The 21121-nt window shown below is 42.3% G+C and overlaps 1 long non-coding RNA gene across 6 annotated transcripts in view; it reads right to left on the bottom strand.

The window, feature by feature from the left end:
• Positions 1-21121, bottom strand: part of LOC109296523 — a 149376-nt gene that overhangs the window by 53499 nt on the left and 74756 nt on the right. Inside the window, exon 4 of one of the 6 annotated variants that reach the window (XR_002096977.1) lies at positions 11469-11581. The exons of 4 other annotated variants lie outside the window; for them this stretch is intronic. This is a non-coding gene — a long non-coding RNA (uncharacterized LOC109296523). The remainder of the gene's footprint in view (positions 1-11468; positions 11582-21121) is intronic. One more of the 6 variants, XR_002096978.1, reaches the window with a different exon arrangement.

Here is a 21121-nt window from a genome sequence, read left to right as displayed (position 1 = left end):
TATAGACGGTCACCAGGTCCCCCCTCAGCCTTCTCTTGTGGAGGCTGAATAGGTTCAGGTCCCGCAGTCTCTCACTGTAGGGTCTGCCCTGTTGTCCCCGGATCATGCGGGTGGCCCTCCTCTGGACCCTCTCCATGTTGTCCACATCCCTCTTGAAATGGGGCGCACAGAACTGGACACAATACTCCAGCTGTGGCCTGACCAGCGTCGCGTAGAGGGGGAGGATCACCTCCTTGGCTCTACTCGAGATGCACCTGTGGATGCACGACAAGGTCCGGTTAGCCCTGCCAACCATGACCTTGCATTGTCGGCCCATGTTCATCTTGGAGTCAATAATGACTCCAAGATCTCTTTCTGCCTCCGTGCTCTCAAGTAGGGAGTTCCCCATTCTGTTCCTAACAGAAGAGTTCAATGGCCATGTATACTCTGGGAGCTACAAAATGCTACTACAGTATTGTGAATATAGAACTGCTGCTATGATTTTTTATGATCAATTGGGATAAAACTAAGGTTGTAAATACCAGCTGGAATAAAAAAGGCAGCTACAACAACAACACACCCCAAAGTGTTTTCTTGAAGTGTTTTCTTGTTATTTTCAAAGTATGAAAGTTACCATAACAACCTAATGTATCTTTTTATATAAATTCCTTTTCTCTTCATCATTTATGTAAGCACAGTTGCCTTGACAACTAAAAGAATTGTTTTAATAAAGCAATGCCTGTTTTTTTTTGTACACATCACAGGTTCCTGTTAGATTTCAATGAGAAGGCAAATCTCTCCTCTCCAAAGGCACACAACAATAGAATAAAAGAAAAGTTGAGAGCCACTAAGGAGGCCCTTTACCATCTCTCCCCCATAATAAACCTCCTCCAGAGATACATCTGGTTATATTTTGAAATAACATACAACTACACCCTATATAGTGGCAACTATGTATATTCATGTATAATATACATACTTCACACCTCTCCCTTTCTTTTTGCTACCCACCCCTAATCAGCTAGAGAATTACTATATGCAAGAGCAGTGAGTATAATTAAGCCCAAAATGTAGTGTGTAAAGGGAGAAAGATGACAAGCAGCATAAGGTAAAGATGTGGGCTGGTGTTTCTCTCTGCAGCTGAAATTTAAGACAGCTCAGAAGATTCTGTCAAGATATATGCCTCACTATCTTCTACTCAGGCCCTGCAGCCTCAAAGGTGGGTGAGCTTTGTCTGATGATCATGTCTTGTCTAATCAACTCCTTTAGTTGGGAGGCAGCAGCTAAAAAAGAGAGATCACCGGAGCCTGGGGACTGGCCAGACAAACTCCGATAGCCCCTTTGGACAAGGGTGAGAGTAACATATATCCTGTCCACTGAACAGAGCATGTATCCACCCTCCAACCTGTTTTGTAGTCTTCTGTAGGTATTGCAACAGTCATCTTTTTGTGGGGACTGAGTAGGAATTTTCCCCCTCACTGCCAGTTGAGCCAGGCCCATTCACCTTTTCCCCAGTAGCTTTTGGACCTGATGGGGCACATTAGGAGCAAGGTAAGATTTTACCACATAGCAGTTAGAAGGTGTTCAGTGTGGGCATTTCTTCCTTAGGGTGTGCAGTTCTCTAATAATATGCTAGTTGGAAGTGCACCTAGAGAAAGGCATCCTCTAAAATAGCCAGGGGATAGGGTTAGGGATCCTAATGTCTGGTACAGCAGAGACAAGCTACTCACTCCTAGCCCCATAACCCTTATTACAAGGGGAGGGCAGTGAAGTCCAAGCCTTGGGTTTTGAACAGGTCTGTAAGTGGTAGGCAGGGGACTGGCTTCAGGCACAGCTGGACATATGAGAGGAAAGAGTGATGACCTGTACCACATGAAGTATTGATGGATAATAGCCAGATGAATTAAGTTAATAAACCTATGACCTAATTAAACTACATCCCTCATGTCTTGACATTTGTTTCATATATCTGTGGGCCAACAGGACTTAAATGATCTTGCATGTGGCGTAGGCTCTGGCCCCTCATCAGCTCTTCATGCGAAGATGATGATACAGGTCAGCCCAAGGGGTGCTACTTCAAGCTTTATTTCCAATTATCTCTGGGAAACTACATAGATAATTGTTATCCTTCAGCCATTTAACTCATTAGTCTTCATTTTGTAGACTGTAACATGAAGGTAGTATGTCACATGTGTTGGGATAATAAATTCATAAATTTTAGGGAGATGGTCAGCCATTGACATCATGGGATTTATATACCTACCGAGAGAGACAATTTGTCCTGTTGATTAATTAAAATCTGAAGTGAGTGTGAAAGGGAAATATGTGCTAAGCAAAGATCTGACCCTACTGATTTCAAGTTGAGTAGCTACAGACTGCACTGTGTCTGATATTTAGGGTCTAACTTGTTGTTCTTTACGAGCTGGAATCACATGAACCAGTCTTCCCTGTCAATACCACAGCCTCCACCCCACACCAAAGCTATTCACATTGTGCTTATTTTTTTAACACACCACTGAACCGCATCCAAGGTTGCCTTGCAGAACCTTCCTACAAATCCATTTCTATCCAGGTTTGTACTTTCTTATGGGCAGTAGAAAGTGAAAGTGAGGTGCAGAAGGGCTAGAAATCAGGTCACAACTGTCAACAATTGATGAACAATTTGTGTTTGTGCCTGACGTACTTGGATAAGCTCTGAACATATTACAGGACAGGCTGGGCTAGGAGGTGAGCAGGGGAAGAAGTTCAGCAGAGCTTCCAGGCTTGGGGTATAGATGATCAGTGGATATGGGCTTAAAGGTGACCATAAGATTATCTCTATCAGTATACACACACTCTGCATACCTCTAGTGCAGTGTAGACATATCCAAGTTGGCTTTCTATCAGTTTGCTTCGGAACCAGGAGCAGCCTAGCCATGGTGACACAGAACTCAGCACAGGCTGCAAAACCTACCCTGGGAAGTTGACCACTGCTCCCAATATCTGAGCTAGCTGTTTGAAACCTGGTTGGGTTATGTCTGTGCTACACTGCATGCATGGCAGTGACTGCAGCAGTGGTAGTGCTCATATGAATGAGTGGTGGTTCTACAAAACAACACTTGAGCTACACTGATTTACCATATTTTCTCACATCCAACCTACCCCAGACTATAATATACACCTTGTTTTGAAAGGCAGAATTAAGGGAGGGGAAAAAAAGATTTTTTCCAGAGTTATGACCGCAAGGAGCAGGACTTGAGCCTAATTTTCAGCTGACTTACCCTCCCTTTTCTGCTTAACTAAAGCTGAAAACTGGTCTCTATGGGCACATCCCCACATGCAGGGGCATGCTCTTGCAGTGGGGAAAAAAGCAATGGAACAAATTTGTGCCACTACTTTTTGCTGCTGTGAATGCTCTCTGCACATGGGCTTTGGCGCAGGGCAAAATGCCCCACTTTAGGGAAATGACCATTTCACCACTCCTCCTGGCATGCTGGAGGAGCTGAGGGACAACTAGAGGAGGGGAGATGCTTTGGCTGCTGGCTAGAGCGTCTCCCACAAGGGCCGAGCCTCTGCGCCTGCTGGCGCATGCTGCTGGAGCATGTGCCTCACTGATTTTTTTTGGTGTTGTTTTTTTTTGCTACTGGGATTTCCTGGTAGCAAATTCTGCCCTAGTGCAGGGCATGTTTTAACATGCTGGGTGTGAGGTTTGTGGTGCTGCAAGCCGCACATGCCAGCATGTCTGGTTCCGGCCTGTGGGTGGATCTATAATTCTGAAAACAGCTAAAGAATTTCAAAGCCCATGAAACAGAAGGAGAATGACCAGAAGCAGCTAGCAGAGAGACAAATCGCTCCATAGCTTCATCCATGGCACATCAAGATCATTAAAAAGGAGAGACAATCATTAACACTTGCAGAGTGAAGAACAATGAGCCATAAAGTCATTTGATTCCCTTAGCTACCTGTATCCTGGGCAAAAAATTAGCTTTGCTGCTTAACATATACTTGCTAATTTGGGGGGAAGCTACATGTTGTATGCAGGAAAATAAGGTAATTTAGCAGCTCAGCATGATTGGATTAGCAGCTATTGCATGGCGCTAATGTATTAATTGCAGTGTGCAGCAGCATTTGTGCTGCATTAGTAAGTTGGCATCAGCAGCACCGGTGCTTCAGTTTCTACTCTCCCAGCAAGCCAGTTACCTGGATCTGAAGGCATTAAATGGTGCTCAAGATTTGTGTGTATAGTCAGGAGCTTAGCTGGCAACAAAACTTTGGGTATACCTCGAGCTAACACTGCTGTGAAGAGCAAGCACACATGCACACACAGTTCTTTAGGTCTTTAATGTTCTTTATTCTCCCATAACGTATTTATTTTCTGAACTACTTTTGCAAGCGGCAGGTTTATGATTTTACATGGATGTTTGTTAAAGATATTTTGAAATAACATTGCATACATTTTACCATAGCCATTTTTATGTTCCAAAAAATTTCTTCTGACACATCACATTTTTTTGGACTAGGAATTTCATGAAGATTATCTAGGTTAAAGTTTTAAAGAATCCTCTCTGCAGGGGGATGTGTAATCAGCCATTTCATTTTTTATTTCTACTAAGCAGTGAAAGAGTTAATCTGCCATCTAAATAGGAGTTTGTCTCCTTAATAAGAAAGCACTAAAGCAAGCCAACAATAATAAAGCTAAATGAAGGCCATTCTTTTGCCTTTTGTCAATATTTTCACAAAGACAAATAGATCAAACACAAGATATTTTAAGGATTTTTTTTTCCTCTTTGTAAATCATAAATGCTTTGGTATATTTAATTTCAAAACTAATTCCCAGTGGACTAGTCTAACATGATGGATTAAAAGGAAAAAACCCTGCTGTATCTTTAATGGAAAAGTACACTAATACTCTTTTGCTGCTTTTCTCCTCTTGTTTTCAAGCTGTTCCTCTCTCCCCTTAAGCTAAACAAACGGAGCTGTCTGTATGAATCAAAAAGTGTTATATTCCCTTTTCAATAAAGTTAAATTTTGAGACTTCAAATCTCTTTTAACAACATACATATTTCAAGCCAAATGAAACAGTCTGTAGGTTATATTTGTAGTTAAGTATGCTGGTACCTTAATATCTTCTCTACTGCACAAATTCAGCTGGCATATACACCTGGGAAACAGCAGCGAATTCACTTCCAAAGCATGAACTCAGGCTTCCCAGGGCATGGGGACTGAGTTTTTGTGTACATGAAAAATGCTTCATTTTCAAAATACTTCATTTGTGTACATGATAAATACTTTGTGCTTTATGGGTTTGAAAGCGAGTGGTTTGAAGACCCTACAGTCTGCCATTTTTTAATCTGTTTCAGTTGTAAACCAACCTTCTCATGCAAGGTCAGAATTTTTTGCCCACTAAGCAATATTCATGAACCAGGCCAGACTAACTTTTCCATACAGCTGTATCAAGACAACAGCTCCGCAGCCAGGCTCCCAAAATACTCCCTTTACAAGGCTTGCTCATCAGTGGGAGTTTGATTTGTGGATTTAAGATCTTTGAATGTTCTTTCCCGAGTATTTCCAGCCTCTTCGGCATATATATATGTACATAAACTTCAGAGAGCTCCTGACTGAAAGGTACAGTAGAGCCACTAACTGAAATCAGCTGAAACAAGTTGCAAAGTGTGGACTAGACTCTTCCATTAATATAAAAACATTACCTCCCACTACCACCTTTTACCTCCTTTTAGATCCATTTAGTCATCAGTTCTTTTCTTGGAAATGGTGTTATGTGAACTCTGAGCCAACTGGAGACAAAAGTGAAGGCAGCACTGGGGGGACAGACTGGAGTTCTATTTGGATTGGATCACTACCATGGATACAATCCAACATGGAAGCCCAAGCAAGGCTGCATCCTCCTTTTATTCTTTTCTGTAAATGTATGAAGTTTTAAGCTGCAGAAAGTGCTTCTACCTAATCAACTCTTGGTCTTGCAGCTGGCCTGAAGCTGCAATTATGTCTACCAACAGAAAGAAAGCACACCTTCAGTGAGTACAAGAAAGGACAACTCCATCACTAAGCATTATATAAGACAGCCCAGCATTCTCCCTATGGACCAAGTTGGGCTACAGAGATTTTGCAAGTGTGGTAGGAGCAGAGCCAAACTATTGATGAATGGAGTCCTACGGACTAACAGAACTGCTTGAAAAGAGTGACATTCAGCATGCATACAAAATACATTTACGTCTTTAAGAGGCAAACACCCAATTTCCAGCTCCAAAAAAGATTATGAGTTCCAGCTTTAGCATGGAAATGGTTTTGGTTACTTAGCATGTATGTGAAACAATTGAAGTGGGTTTTTTTCTTTCTTTCTTGCAGTGTTTATTTTGGAGTCTACTATTTTTAATGTCACAGTCTCTGCTGAAGGAGGAAACTGTATCTCTAGGGTATCAGGAATTAAACAGAGGAAAGAAAAAAACACGGAGAAAGTAGCCTTAAATAGGGAACTCAAATGTTTTGTTTCCTTCCTCGTTCAATCTGTAGCCAGAAAATACTAACTCATTTTTAAAAATGAATATAATAGTGAATTTCATGGGAGTTCTTTTGTACCACCTTTTCTGCTGGAATTCCCATGGATATTGCTATGCTTAGAGATATTATTCTTGTAGGCCAGTTTTTGCCTAAATAAATGGTGTTAGATTCTCTACTATCTCTAGTAACAGCATGGAACTTACATAGGGCTTGCACACTGCACAGGGATAAACATTATCTAGAGAGAGAAAAAGAGAGAGGGGGAGAGAATAATTGATGCTGGCAAAGAAGTAAATGTTTTCAGAGCCTTGAAAGGAGAGGAAATATCAATTGAGAAAATTAGAAGGGGGGCTGTTACAGATGTCAGCCAGTATAGTGAATGTGCTTCTTGCACTACAGTAGGAAGACTCTGGGCCAGGACAAATGAGGAAACCAGTCCTCAAGCTGGGGTACAAGAAAGGAGGGCAATGAGGAAAGATAAAGACTGCCAAAGTACTCAGTGCACACCTACAGTGGGCAGGAGCTAAGACTTATTTTTATTTATCTGTATTCTCTCTGAATGTGCATCTATCTGAGAAGGTCAGGGAACAGTTATAGAGTCTATCTGTTAAATTGAATTTACCCTAGAAACCCTGTGTGGAGGAAGGGCACTGTTTCAGCACTTGTTCTGTTACTTATTAAAGCACTGCTGAACCTCTGAGTTTATTGGTCACTTAATGTTTACACACAGGAATTAAAAGAAACTTGTCATGATGAGATACTAATACCATAGGGCTTTGTTACACTTTACGCTGTAAGCCAAACAAATGTTAATCAGCTTAGTGTTGCTCAGCTTAGTGAAAAGTCACACCTAAGGCTAAAAAACTGCTCTGACTGTCCCTGACCTGCACAGCTGTGATCTGCCATTAGAGCATGCCTGCATGGTTGGGGCCGGTCTCCATGGAGACCCCAGCCATAGCTGCACTGTGAAAGCTCAAGGCTGGGGTTGCCATGGAGACTGGCCCCAGCCACACTAGCAGGTTACACAGCAAAGCAGGGTAGGGGGTTGCTCCAGAGCCGCTAGGATCTTGCAATGGGGCATCATGCTCCAGAGCAGACCAGAGCCATGATCTGTAGCTTGCACACTCTGGGTAGGGGAGCACAGGCAGAGGATTGTGGCTCTCCCCCTGCTCCAGACCAGGCTGTCATTGCTGCAAGGAGCCGGGTCAAAGCCGTGATCCCCTGCCTGCGTGCCCCTGCCCAGAGCGTGCAGGCTACAGATCTCATCTCTGCCCTGGTTCCTGAGCAAGCTGTCCCGACCGCAAGAACCCAGCGGCTCTGGAGCAGCCCCCTGCCCTGCTCTGCTACGTGCCCTGCCAGTGCGGCTGGGGCTGGTCTCGATCATAACCCCAGCCTTAAGCTTTCACAGTGCAACTGCAGCTGGGGTCTCCATGGAGACTGGCCCCATGAATGTGCAGGGGTGGCTGGCAAATGGCTATATTGACAACTGGATCTGGCGCATGGGCTGGACTTTGTCTGTCCCTGCACTAGAGTCCTGGTGAGCAGAGGTGGGATCAGGGGATAGGGGCATGAGTGGCTCTCTGCTTGAGCTTTAAGGAGCCAACCCCTTTTTTCTCTGGAGGCTGCTCCCCCTGTGCTGCCCCTGTCTAGGCTGCCATACAGCCAGGCACTGCCTGAGCTCTAAAAAGGATTGGACCCGGCTGGCAGCAGTACAGGGGGCTGAGCTCTGAAGGAAATAAAAAGGATTGGGCCCCCAGAACCTGGACACACACCCTAGCAGGTCTGGGCAGCTGGAGCAAGGTAGAGTTCGGAGACTGCAGCACAGCAGCCTAAAGTTGGTTCCTGATGATCTGGTACTCTGTCAGGTTGTGCAGGGTCTGGCAGCTGTCTCCCCCCACCTCAATCACCTAGCAATGGCTGTAGCTGGCAGGCTCCTGCAGCCCCTAAACGCGCCTCCCTCCCCGCCCAGCAGCCAGGCAGCTCCAGGCATTGAGTGTGGGTCTCAGTGCTGACCATCTGGGCTGGTTATGCAGATTAGAGATAGTCCTACCATGGAGTGGCATAATTTTAAGATGAATAATGAGTGCTTTATGCCACTTAAGAATTATTAACACGTAGCCAATCTAGGGGTTAAGAGCTCCAGGATGCTGCTTAAAATTACCAAGTAACAAGGCTCTTACAGAGCCTTTTTTCTTTTTTTACTGTCAAACAAGCACTAAAAGAGTAGCTCATTGGGGCATTTGGATTATCTCCTACATTTGTGAGGAATGTCACAGGAACTTTAGCTTCTCTGCAGATGCTAAAGGAGGAGATGCCAGCAGGAAATCCAGCATAACAATTCATCGAAAGGACGGCGCTTCTCTTAAAGCAGAAGAGGGGATGTAAATCCAAGCCATGGAGTGGAACCCACAATTTTAGGTTCCAGAGTTTAAGCATACTGCCAACCAAGCTACACTGTCATACAATTTGATGAATTAGCTATTTCATTTTCAAAGTACTGAGCTGCATTTGGTTTGACCATGGGCAAACTGTGTTTTTCTTAGCACATTCCATAATATAGCACTTGCCAAGGGGCCTTGCACCAACAGGAGCTCTGGGATGCATTGTGTGAAAGAAGGCAAGATACCCTCCCCTATGGCTTTTGGGCAAGAGGGAATGGGATGTGTACCTTTTCACAGGACAAAGAATACTTTCCTTTCCAGTGTGGCCAGTTCAGCTGGTTAGCTTTGGGGGACTGGAGGGCACCTTTGGGGAAGTTAACAACACTATCAGTACTAACTCAAAGAGCTCTTCAGCTCTGTGAGCATAAGGACTCAAACTGTGTGCCCTTTCCATTTGCCTTTGCATAACACCACGCATGACCTGTCCCCTGCAGGTTTTTACCTATGAAAGTGGCAGTGACAAGATAAGAGTTAGGGGTACCAAACATATGGCCCATGGGCCAAATTCAGCCAATGGATCCCTGTTGTGTGGCCCATGGGGCTGGTAGATGGGCTAGGCAAGAGCATATAGGACTTGCTGCCTAAATTCCAGACACAGAGCCCTGTTAGACACATGCATTGGCAATGGGGGGAGGTTGGAGGCAAGTAATGGCTATGCTAACCCCCACTGTTGCATTCAGATCCAGCCAGTGAGAAGCCCTGCAGTCTGGATCTGCCCTAGGACATAGGATGAGTTTGACACCCCTGATGTAGTGGATAATATGAATTCTTTGTTAATTATTTATTATGTATACTACATAGGGCCCAGCTGGGACAGAGAAGGTGCTGTGGTGGTCAAGATTAAGAGGTAAGAGCTTAATGGGTTTTAGCAGGGAATGTGGGGGAAGGGAATAGGATCTGAGAGATGTTATGGAGGAAGGAAAAACAAGATTTCTATATTACCAGTCTGTGAGGGCAAGAAAGAGAGAAAAATCAAAGGCAAGCCATGAGCTGCGGTGCTTTTCATCAGGGAGGATGGTGGCATTGCCAATGCTGACATCTAGAGTATATTTAAGAGGAATGAAGTTTTAAGGAGAATGACAGGTGAGGAGCAGAGAGGTGAACTTGTTAGCTATTGGTATAAGATGGTCACTGAAGTAATGCAAGTATATAACATCACCTAGAGAAAAAAGCTGCAGATGAAAGTAAAGAGTGGGCCAAGGACGAAGTCCTGTAGAACCACCATAGAAAGTGATAGGAAGTGGAGAACTCACCTCAGCAGAGCAGATGCTCAAGGAATAGCTAAAGAGGTTTCTTTGGCCTCTGATTATTTTCTGCGCCCTGAAGCTAAGTCAAAATCTATAAACCACAGAGGCCAGCCTTCATTTTCACACCTGGCAATACCACATTAGATCAGCCCAACCTCATTCTACCTGCCTTCCCTTTCATGTGAAGATAGCAACCTTTTTGTAAACACTAACTGTTTTACCACTTCCCTGTGAGTCAGATATTATTGCATCAGTTCTATGGAACAAGGAAGAGATTTGACTAAGTGACTCACTCAGGGTCACATAATCCAGGAGTACTACCTCCAGTCACTACATTAAGGCTTATTTTGTCTCAGTAGCAATTCCAGAATGCTGGAAATAAAAAAATAATAAAAAAAATAAATACAGGGTAAGAATCCATGCACACACTAATACAGCTCCAACTTATTTATATGCATTGAATAACCCCATAAGACAAGTGCAGAGAGCAGCCAAGTTCACCACTGGTATACGTGCATTTTAAATGTATTTTAAGTATGTTATTTTAAATACATTACTATATTTTAATAAATTCACAAAAGGCACATTGATAATTTAACCATCAGACAACTGGGTAGCATGGGAGCGATGACCAAGCTACGTAAGTTTGCATGAGAAGCACAATACTAACAAATTTAAGTATTAACAGTATTAAAAAAAAGCCAAGCTTTTAAGAGTTCATGAAGTAGAATAAAAAACTGCAAACCATATTTTAATTGTGAAAATGCAGAATTAAGTGTGCCTTGGTACTTGTATTATTTGCATAATATACTGTATTAATCAATGTGTGGTGGTGAGGGCAGCAAGAGACTCCTCAAGCAGTAGACATTATTTAATTTATTTCTACAAGAAACATCTCCTTGAAGCACTGGGGAAGGTAGCATTTAAAAAGAATGATGTTGCAACTAAAACATGCAAATAGTTAACTCTAAAAGAACGTAGAGTTTCACAGATCTTAAAGTGAGTCACCTGACAAGAATGGTTTACACATCAAATTGAAAAGGGAATGCAACACTAATGGACTGTAAAGCTTTACAGACATTGAGCCAATACCAGCTTATTATAGCTAACTGTACCCTCTAAGAACATACTGTTTTTATTCTCTATTGAAAGAATGAGCACTGACCTCAATGTCAAGTTGGCTATTCTTTTTTTAAATCAGCATTTTTTTAAAAGAGTGGTTTAAGTTCAGTAAAGATAGATGAGGTCTATTTTTAAGTGAAATATCATTTTCCTGACTCATCAGTAAACTTATCTGACTTACATAATATACTGTCCAGATCCATGTCCCAGCTAGGTCCTCTCTTGTCAGCTGTGATGTCATAACAAACACAGGCTCAAGGGTATCAGGTGTCGAGCCTGGAATAGTCACCCTGACTTCAGTAAAACTAAAATGAAGAGAGAGACAGAGAGAAAAATAATTTGATTCTTTGTGTATATAGGAATGTACATTATTTGGCCTCTCACAGAAGCCATAGTAGTGGATGATACAGTGTAAAGGCAGGGTTGGCTAAGCTAGGGTTACCATATTTCCAGTTCCAAAGAAGAGGGCACCTGCCACACAAGTGCACAGTGGGGATGGGGAAGGGGGAGATATGATTGTGAGGAGTGACATGTCGATGCCCTGGCCCTGCCCGTTCCATTGCTTGTTACTCCCAAACCAAAGCCCATCCCCACCCTGGTCCTGCTACTGCTCCTCACTCCTGACCCACAGCCCTCTGCCCCACATTCCAGACTCACAGTCCCCCTGCCCTTACTTCCAAGACACAGCCCCCTGCTCCCTCTGTCTTCTGGCTGTCCTGCTCCTGAAACTTTTTTGCTACAGTGGGCTGCTGCCTGCAATCCAGTCCCCTCCCCAAGTTGCAGTCCCACACCCCAGGGTGCTGCTGCAAGAGGGAGAGGAAAAGGAACATGCTAGGACCCTATGGCAGAGAAACTAAACTGAACTTGGTACGTGCCAGGACCCTGCAGACATTTCCTCTGCCACCGGGTGGCCACATGGTTCCCTGCTGCAGCCTGAGTGCCGGGACAGCTTCCCCCAGAGTCAGCAGGCATCTGTCCCCCACACAGAGCTGAGCTGAGCAAAATTCTGGACCTTTGATCAGATTTAAAAAAAATGCTCAGATGGAGATTGGAGGATCAAAAAAGAGGACATGTCCGGGAAAACTCAGATATATGGTAACCCTAGTTTAACCTGCCCATGGTTGCTATTTCATCTTAATCCCCATTAATTAGAGGTTTGTTTATGGCCTGAAGTATGAGTTCCAAATTTTACTCTTCCTGCTATTTTCAAAGGAAAAGCTGCCAAAATCAGTTCAATTGTGTGAATTTGAGACAAAATGCAAAAACCTTAAATTATAAGGTTTTCATCTTTCATTGTGAACTTTTTACAAAACTCTTTCTGAAGGGATAAGTGCTTCAGTTGACATTATCCACAGCACTTCTCATAGCATTTTAGTACTATTTGGAAGATTCCCTTCCAGATGTGCTATTCTGATGCATGTACTGATCTGGCTTGAGACTACTGCACCAAAGTACCAGATTTTCTTCTTCAGTATGTCCTTGACACGATTAACTAATTATTTGGCTCATCGTTTTTCATAAATCAGGCATATGTCTATTGTATATACACCATCATCAATGAGACCGCAGCTGGAATATTGTATCCAATTCTGGGCTCCACACTTTAGAAAAGATGTGGGGGAACTTGAGAGAGTCTAGAGGAGAGCCAAGCTCATGATTAGAGGTCAAGAGAGCAGGTCTTATGAGGAGAGGCTGAGAGGCGTGAGAAGTGAAAGCTCAGGGGTGACTTGGTGGCAGCCTATGAGTATATAAGGGGTGCGCATCAGGAACTGGGAGAACATCTGTCCACTAGGGCACCCCATGGGAAGACAAGGTCTAGTGGTCACAAGTTGCTGGAAGGCTGGACATAAGGAAAAACTTCTTTACTGTCCAAATCTCTAGAGTCTGGAATAGACTCTTGCCAGAAGTGATGCAAACACTTACTTTGGATACCTTCAAGAAACACCTGGATGCTTATCTTGCTTGGGTCATCTGACCCCAGCTGACTTCCTGCCCTTTGGGCAGGGGGCTGGACCTTCCTGCTCTAATGTCTATGAAATCTATGATTTCATAATGCCATTATGATAAACAATTTCTCTGTTGTATATACAATAGCTGAAGAATGTACAGAAAAGTACAGTACAATCAAGGCTGTCTAGTACAATGATGTTAGTTTCACGTGATTTGCTGTGAAAAACAGAATTGGAAACAGAATTGGAAATAACTATAAACTAACATAATTGATACAAGTGAATCAAAAACATCATTGATACAATCAAGTGATTGCCTATAAGTATATAAGGGGTGTGCATCAAGAACTGGGGGATTGCTAGGCCTCAGACCCTTGCAAGGGCAGTAGCAAGACTGTTACTTCTTTGCTGTAAACAGTTCTTTATATAAGTGCCTGTAAATCGTAAAGTGTTGTTTCCATACCACAAGCCTCATCAGGAAACTACAGACTGTATGCAGCAGTTCACTTGCCCTGAGCCAGCTCAACTGCTGCTTCAGGCAAAAGGCTCCCAGTGAATGTGTCTACACGTTCATTAATGAGCAGTAGTTACTGTGCATTTAGTTTAGTACTTGTGTAATGAAGTACTAACTAAATGTGCAGTAACTACAGTTAGTGCACGGTATTAGCGGAGTACAGTTTTTCCATGAGTTACTATGCAGTAGCCTAATAATACTGTGCAGTAGCTTATTAGCGTGGTTTCTGACTGGCACGCTACTAGCAGTGTTCTTAGGCTACTGTGCAATAAGCAGTTTGTGTAGACATGCCCACTGGGTGCAGACAGAAGTGACAATTTTCACCTGATCTGACCCCAGAAAGTGGTCTACATCCTTGACCAAACAGAAGTGCATGGCTGAAAACTGCTTTAAAAGGGTCTGATCCCTTGAAAATCTAAACTCTCATTGCATGAGGGTTCAGATGAACATGCTCCAAAACATAGTGCATTCTGTAACTTGTGTCTGTGGAGCTCTCAGCCTGTCACTGTTTTCAGAATGGGTGGAGAAAGGGAGAAGATGGAGTTTGGTCTGGGGTTTTTTCAGTCAGAGCTGGAAGGTGAGACAGGGAAATTGGAACCCCTCCTGAGGTGCGGCGGGGGGGCTCTAATCCACCCACCTCACCCTCTAGCACCAACTGGGGAACCCCAAGAATGAGTTCCCTCTGCTCCCTTTCCTCCCTCCCATTCTGAAAATGGCATCTAGCAGTGGGGGCGGGAAGGTAGTGGCACTGCTGTGGAGACTGGGCTGCAGGCTCACAGCAAGCAGCTGGAATCGCCATCTCTGGGACCCAACAGCAAACTTCTGTTGGGTCTAGGAGATCGCTGCAATTCACAGCATTTCCTGCAAAGGTCTGTGAGTTACAACAGGGAGCTGCTCTTCTGTCTGGGCCCACTACACTCAGGCAATAACTTGCAAATTCCTTGGTGGCTGTGCGAGTGTTAACACTAGAATCTGTCCCTTCTGCCTGCTGGGCCACAGAGAAGTGGTTGCCATTCTGGCAGTCATTATAGCAAGGTGTCTTCATGCTTTTATTTCTCTCCTTCAGACACATTCCCAATTTTGGAGGGTTGATTTTTGGGGGAAAACACATGAGATACAAGTAAATATGGTAATTGTTTTTGATTCTATACCCCACAAACCAAACACTTCTAAAGCTCTTTTATTCTACAAAAATACTGTAAATAAATAAAAGAAAATTCTAGATTCAGCTTCCACAATCAAGTCTACCATAAAAGACCAGTACACTCACAATGGAATAAAGCTGCACTTTTCCAATACCAAGAAAATATTTGTTCCTTTGTGTGTATACAAAACAAAAACAAGACCAGACATATTCTCTCTCTGATGCATACAAACTGTCTCATAATAGATCATTGCAATATTCTTGCTCCCTCCTATAATGAGGCTACTGTGCATTAAACATCATTAAAAAAGCATGAGGTTTTGCTACTGTGCATTAAAGCAGCCTAATGAACATTTAGCTAATACGTCACATTAGAGGTTCTAAATGTAATGCGCAGTAGCAAAAGTGCATTAGTGAATGTGTAGATATACCCACTGTGGATTTGACAGAACTCTTTCCTATCAGAAGCAGTCCATTTTACCACTGCCTACAGAAGCTATATAAAATATAAAGAGGAGAACAAACAGAAAAAGCCTTCAATTTTTTACAGCTATTTTGTAACACCTTTTAAAATTATATTATTGCGTTCAAAATCTGACTTTTTTTGTTAGCCCATTTGGCAAAAACCTGAGATAGCAGTGTCCTTGCAACTTGTACATTCTGTAAATTCAGTGCTGAGCCAGACATCAAAAGAATTAACCTGAAACTTTTGGCCTGTTTAACTTCTCCTCAGGTGACAATAGTTCGTAAAGGAGTCATCCTGCCTAAATATGTTCTCATTTTCTACAGGCCATGTAAGTGCTCATTTCATGAAGGTGCAATGTGAGTAATGTTCATTATATAATTGTAAAATAATGGTAGCATTTATCAAGTCTAAGTTCCACTGGCACTATTAAAGCACACAAAATACAATCAATATAACTGTAGCCCACATAAAGGTCTCAGTTGCAGCAAGTCGGGTTTTTTTAGTCCTAAGCAACCTAAGAAATAAAAAAAAAAAACAATTTGAATGACAACCACCCACCAAATTACTATATTTACCAAAATCCAAGACAACTTTAAATTTAAGAACCCCCAATAATTAGATTCTATATATAGAAAATGATAAATGTGTTATACATTTCCAAATAAAGAATCTAATTTGTGGAAGGTAATCTTGCATTCATCCTCACACTGCTGTGATGGGGAAATCAGGGGGCAAAGGGCCAGACCCCTAATCCCTGCCCTCTCTGGTTGTTGCCCCCCTGCCCCTTGTCTGTGTCAGTCACTCATGCTGCTTGTCCCCCTAACACTTGCCCCACTACTGCTTGCCCCCTTGTCCATGTCCTGCCTCCCTGCTCATTGCCCCCATGCCTGTGCCTGTCCCCCACACTCTCTTCTCCCCTTTGCATCCTGCCTCTCAACCCTTCCTCCCCCTGTGCCTGTGCTTAACTCCCCATGCCTGCCCTCCCAACTCCCTGCTCCCCTCAACCCACTGCTTAGCTTCCGCTGAAGCTCTACTGCAGGTCCTGGGCTGTCAGCATCAGCGATGGCCCTGGCCCAGCCCCAACACTGTCTGGTCAGGGAGAAGTGGCAGCAAGTTCTGGCCAGGCTGGGTGAGGTTTGGAGGGACTGGAGCCATAGCACAAGTTAAGTGGGGGAAGAGGTAGCTCGGGGGGCAGGCTGCACATGTCCCCCACACTCCTCCCAGATTGCACCCCCCCTCCCCCCCTACGCTGTGCTCCCCCAGCTGTAAGCCTCTTCCATTGCCAGCTGAGCCATCCCAGCCCAGGGCAGGTGGTGGCTCAGCTTTGGCTTCAGCCTTGAGCCTGGGGCCAAAGCTTGAGCTGAGCGACTGCCTGACCTCGGCCAGTACTCAAATCTAAGACAAGGCTTCCCCCCTGCGTCCCAATGCTGACTGGGGGGGTGGAGGGGTAGAATCCCATCTTGCATTCAAGTAAATACAGCAACTGTCAATATCTGTCCCGGTACTGTATAAGTTACCCATGTCAGAATTCTCTTTCAACGATTCAGTACTACACTTCCTGGACAAGCACAAGCCAAGTCTCCCACCCCGCCCGCCAAGTACATACCTGCTATATAGAACACCCATCAATTTCACTATTGAAACTGAATGCATATTTGTTTCAACTGCAATTTTGCATTGAATATGAATGAATTAAATAGCAAACATGGGAATAACTGTTAAAGGTTAAGAGAAAGTAAAGCCTTAAATCAATTTACAGTTTCTGATTTCCTCTACCCAATCACCTTTAAGAAAAAATTCCCTCAGAGCACAAAGTCCGTTGGTATTCCACTACATGTGCTTGAATGAAGAAAGCCAAGAATGTAAAACAAAGGTGTAGAAGACATTTAAAGTCAGAGACTTTTTAATAAACTGACTCAACAAACATGCTTTACTATGTATATACAGTAAGTTTAGGAAAACAAGAATCCAAACTGCAGCGACTCCTAGAGAAAATTATACTTATATGAGCACAAGTATTTTTATTATTTGCTATCTGGTGCTTTTACCTGTAAAACTGCCATGTTTGCAAGAAAATTAAACTGGGCTTTGAATGAATATATTAAAATATTTTATAATAAATGAATACACAGTGGATGTCAGTGGAATAGGGGACTCAATATGGGATTGAATGTATGTGGCCCCTGGAAAAATAGACTGTAGTGGCTATAATTTTGCCTTAAAAGGATGAGGCTTACCCTTCATTTATAATTAAATGAATTAACTTTTGCTTCACAAGTAACATTTATGAACTTGTTCCAGAAAACATTTAGGCATAAGAGTAATGTTAGCATGTGCATGGCCTCACTGTTGTGAGAGTGGCTAGTTACAATACTTCTTTAACTAAGAATCAGCAGAGAAATCAAGTCACCAAAGCCTATTGCTAGCCCAGTTTCTGATGTCAACACCAAGAGATCTTTTCACTTTCATCTGTATACTGGTCTGCAAACTGAGTCAAGTAACTTGTGTATTCCTCTCCTTCCCTGTTTTTCTCAGACAGACTACCAATCTACAGATTATGGGGTTTGGGGAAGTATTATCATGGTTAAAAAACAAAGGAAAAATAGTGACTGATTCTCACCTCCAACTTGGGTTTATGCACACTTAATACTGTTGCATGAGACTTTCAACTACAATAACACCAGTGCAGACCAGAAGTAATAGCACTGAGGCCAAAGGAGTTACTACGAGGTAAAACAAGAACATGGAAAGGGAGACTCCCTATGCTTAATGACTTCAATACCATTACTCTTAATTTTACCAGTTTAATTGAGACTTGACTCTCTCATTCAAGACACAGCATTTTTTTAAATATTAGATATCAAATATTTCTGACAAATATTCCCATATGATGAACACAACAGAATTTTCATGTGCATAAATACTTGGAAGTGACATGCTTGGAAACTATAAACAGAAATGACGCTATTTTAATTATCTAGGCTGAAAGAAATGTAAAAATTAAACAATAACATACCAACAAAACAAACAGAAATATTTTCAGTTTCAACAATCCAAGAGGTGCTTTGTAGCATACACTGAGAATCCAGGGATATTTGTTCTTTGTGTTAACAACACAACACCTCCTTAAGTGGTATTTGACAGTTCATGTAAATATTTTATTTAGCATTCTATCTAAGAAGCTATACTTGTACTATAATATAACATCATTACTTGTATTACTTCTACCATGAAAAGAAAACCCAGTAAATATAAATTTAACTTTGATAGCTTAAGAAAATGAGAGAGCTGTACCTCTGTCTTCAATCTATGTCCAACTCTGCTGTACTCGACTATTTTCATCTGCAAATGATTCCGTATGCTATAAATGCAGAGTAAGATACATAATGGACTACATAACTGAAAATGCTTCCGGAAGGAGGATGCAAACTCAGACTGTCACCTCCAACTCTGTTTCTCAGTGACACTGAGGCAGAGTTCCACAAATAGCTGAAAAGTTATATTAAGAGGTTGTGTGATGTTCTGCCAGGGTCTTTGATAGTCTTCCAGAATACATAGGACAGATACTGTTTATTTATAGAGAAGATGGGTACTGTATAAACCATCTGAGCTTGTAGCAAGTTTGAAATACTGTAGTGTACATTACGTTTGCTGAAAAAGTGGCATGTGCTCAAGCCTACTATAGAACATGTTTCTTCCTGTTTGTTTATACAGCCCACTTAAGTGCATGGTTAGGTCTATTCCTATCCATAATAGCACTTAAGCATGTGGGACCCACTAGCTGGTATCTATGTATGTGCATGCCCACACGTGTATGTACGTGCATGTTTGTACCCTCCTCTCCACCTCCCACCATTTGATACTACTGCAGAAATAGGTACATTAGTTTTTAACTTTCTCCCATGTTTGCCTCTTGTGGACTGAGAATAAAAGATATCTGGGTTCTGGTTCTCTTAATATGTGTCTGTATGGTGTTAAATTGACCACAGTTTGACTTGGGACATCTACATTTATGAACTTAAGAGAATTTTTGCCTTATCTGACTCTTCAAAGTACTCTGAATGAGATGCCAGCTACGGTACATATAAACAATGTGGTTTGCACTCTTTGTTGTAAAATACCATTTTTTTTATAAGAAGGGAAACTAGGTGTAGTGACTCTCGGATACTAATCCCATTTTTACATGGCTCATGGTACTTGATGAAAACATATATTCCATTCTGCAAAGTTTCTCCCAATAAAGTGGCAAAATACTGCTCACCTTTGCTAGAGGAGTGCTGTGTGGTTTAATTATATTCACCAAACACTACAGTATTACTGTTAACATTTGCTGTGTAACAAGACATGAAAAAGACTGCATCATATGTTTCTTTTATGAAGCAGGTCTTTAGATATATATGGACTATGTCAATAATATCAGCACATTGACTCATTTTGGGGATTATGAAAAAGAGGGTGTTTATAAATTCGTTTTCATTCATTTTCAGCCACATAAATGCAGCTTTATTTAATAAAATAAATTGTGAATTTTTATCCAGATCTCTCCATAAGAATAAGATGGAAAATTAAACTATATTATGCCTCTCTCTACAGACACTGCCTTTACTTTAGCTTTGTAGATTTTCAAACTTGACCAGGTATTTAATAAGACATAATAGGAAAGCTGGGTATCTGCCCCAAGAACAAGAAAAATACTGTTTTAATCTGCCTAAAACACAGCAAACGCTTTCAAGACAGAAATCTGAGACACAAAATTACTCACTCTCTGCTACAATACTTCTGTTGTATTAATTCTAACTATGTCAGAATTTTTTTTTAACAATTTAGTTGACTTTTATCGTTTTGGCTATTTCATGTATTTTGATAAATATTTTGCACAAATAGATTAAAAAAATTGATTCCTATTTTGGCTGACAAAAATGGCCTCCAATGCCCTTCACCCTTGAACCAAATATGGAAATTTTTGATTTTGCTACCCAAAAAATATTTGATGTTTACCCTGTTCTAGTCTCAACAGGCTGGTGGAATCTTCTGATGGCTACAGCCCATGACAATTCACTGTTTTAACTCTTTGCTCAGTACAGTACAGCCATGTCTCATTTCCCCTGGAAGAGCTCCTATCTTTCACCACTGGCTATCAGTTTCCTTCACTTTCTCCCCTGTTCTTCCTCATTTTGATGAATTCCCATTCCATCCTTCTAAAAGTGTAGGTTGCTAAAAAAATAAATAAGTACAGGTTTTGTGTTTAAAGCACTGGGCTAAGCAGGGGAATTTGGCTTTACTTCCTACGTCTCTGAAACAGACTTCCTGTATGATGTGATGCAAGATCAAACAACTACAGTTTCAAGGACCCAGCGCCCAAGGCTGAAGCTGAATTTTCAGAAGAGCTCAGCTCCCACTTAGGCACCTAAATAAATACCAGATATTCCTGAGCATAGATCATCAGCTACTTTCTACTGTCATGCTTTTGGGAAGATTCTCAAAACAGCTCAGTACTCGAAGTGCTGGCCATTCATGAATCTGAAGGCTCTATACACAAGCAGAGAGCTGGCTCCGATGTGCTGGAAATCCAGTCTGTCGGAGCAGGCTCGATTAATCAAGTCCACTGGAGCATGGAAATAAAGCACTCCAGCAGAATCTGGTGTCATGTGTATTAGTGTCCCCATGCTGAAAAATGGCAGTGAGGCACTTTGAACTAAAGCTCATTTGATGAGCTTTAATTCAAAGCACCCTGCTGCCATATTTCAGCATAGGGATGCTG

The sequence above is a fragment of the Gavialis gangeticus genome, unplaced genomic scaffold, assembly GCF_001723915.1.
Source record: "Gavialis gangeticus isolate Ggan-Ray unplaced genomic scaffold, GavGan_comp1, whole genome shotgun sequence".
Classification (NCBI taxonomy): Eukaryota; Metazoa; Chordata; order Crocodylia; family Gavialidae; genus Gavialis; species Gavialis gangeticus.
Note: the sequence above shows the minus strand (reverse complement) of the source record. Positions and strands in the feature narration are given on the sequence as shown.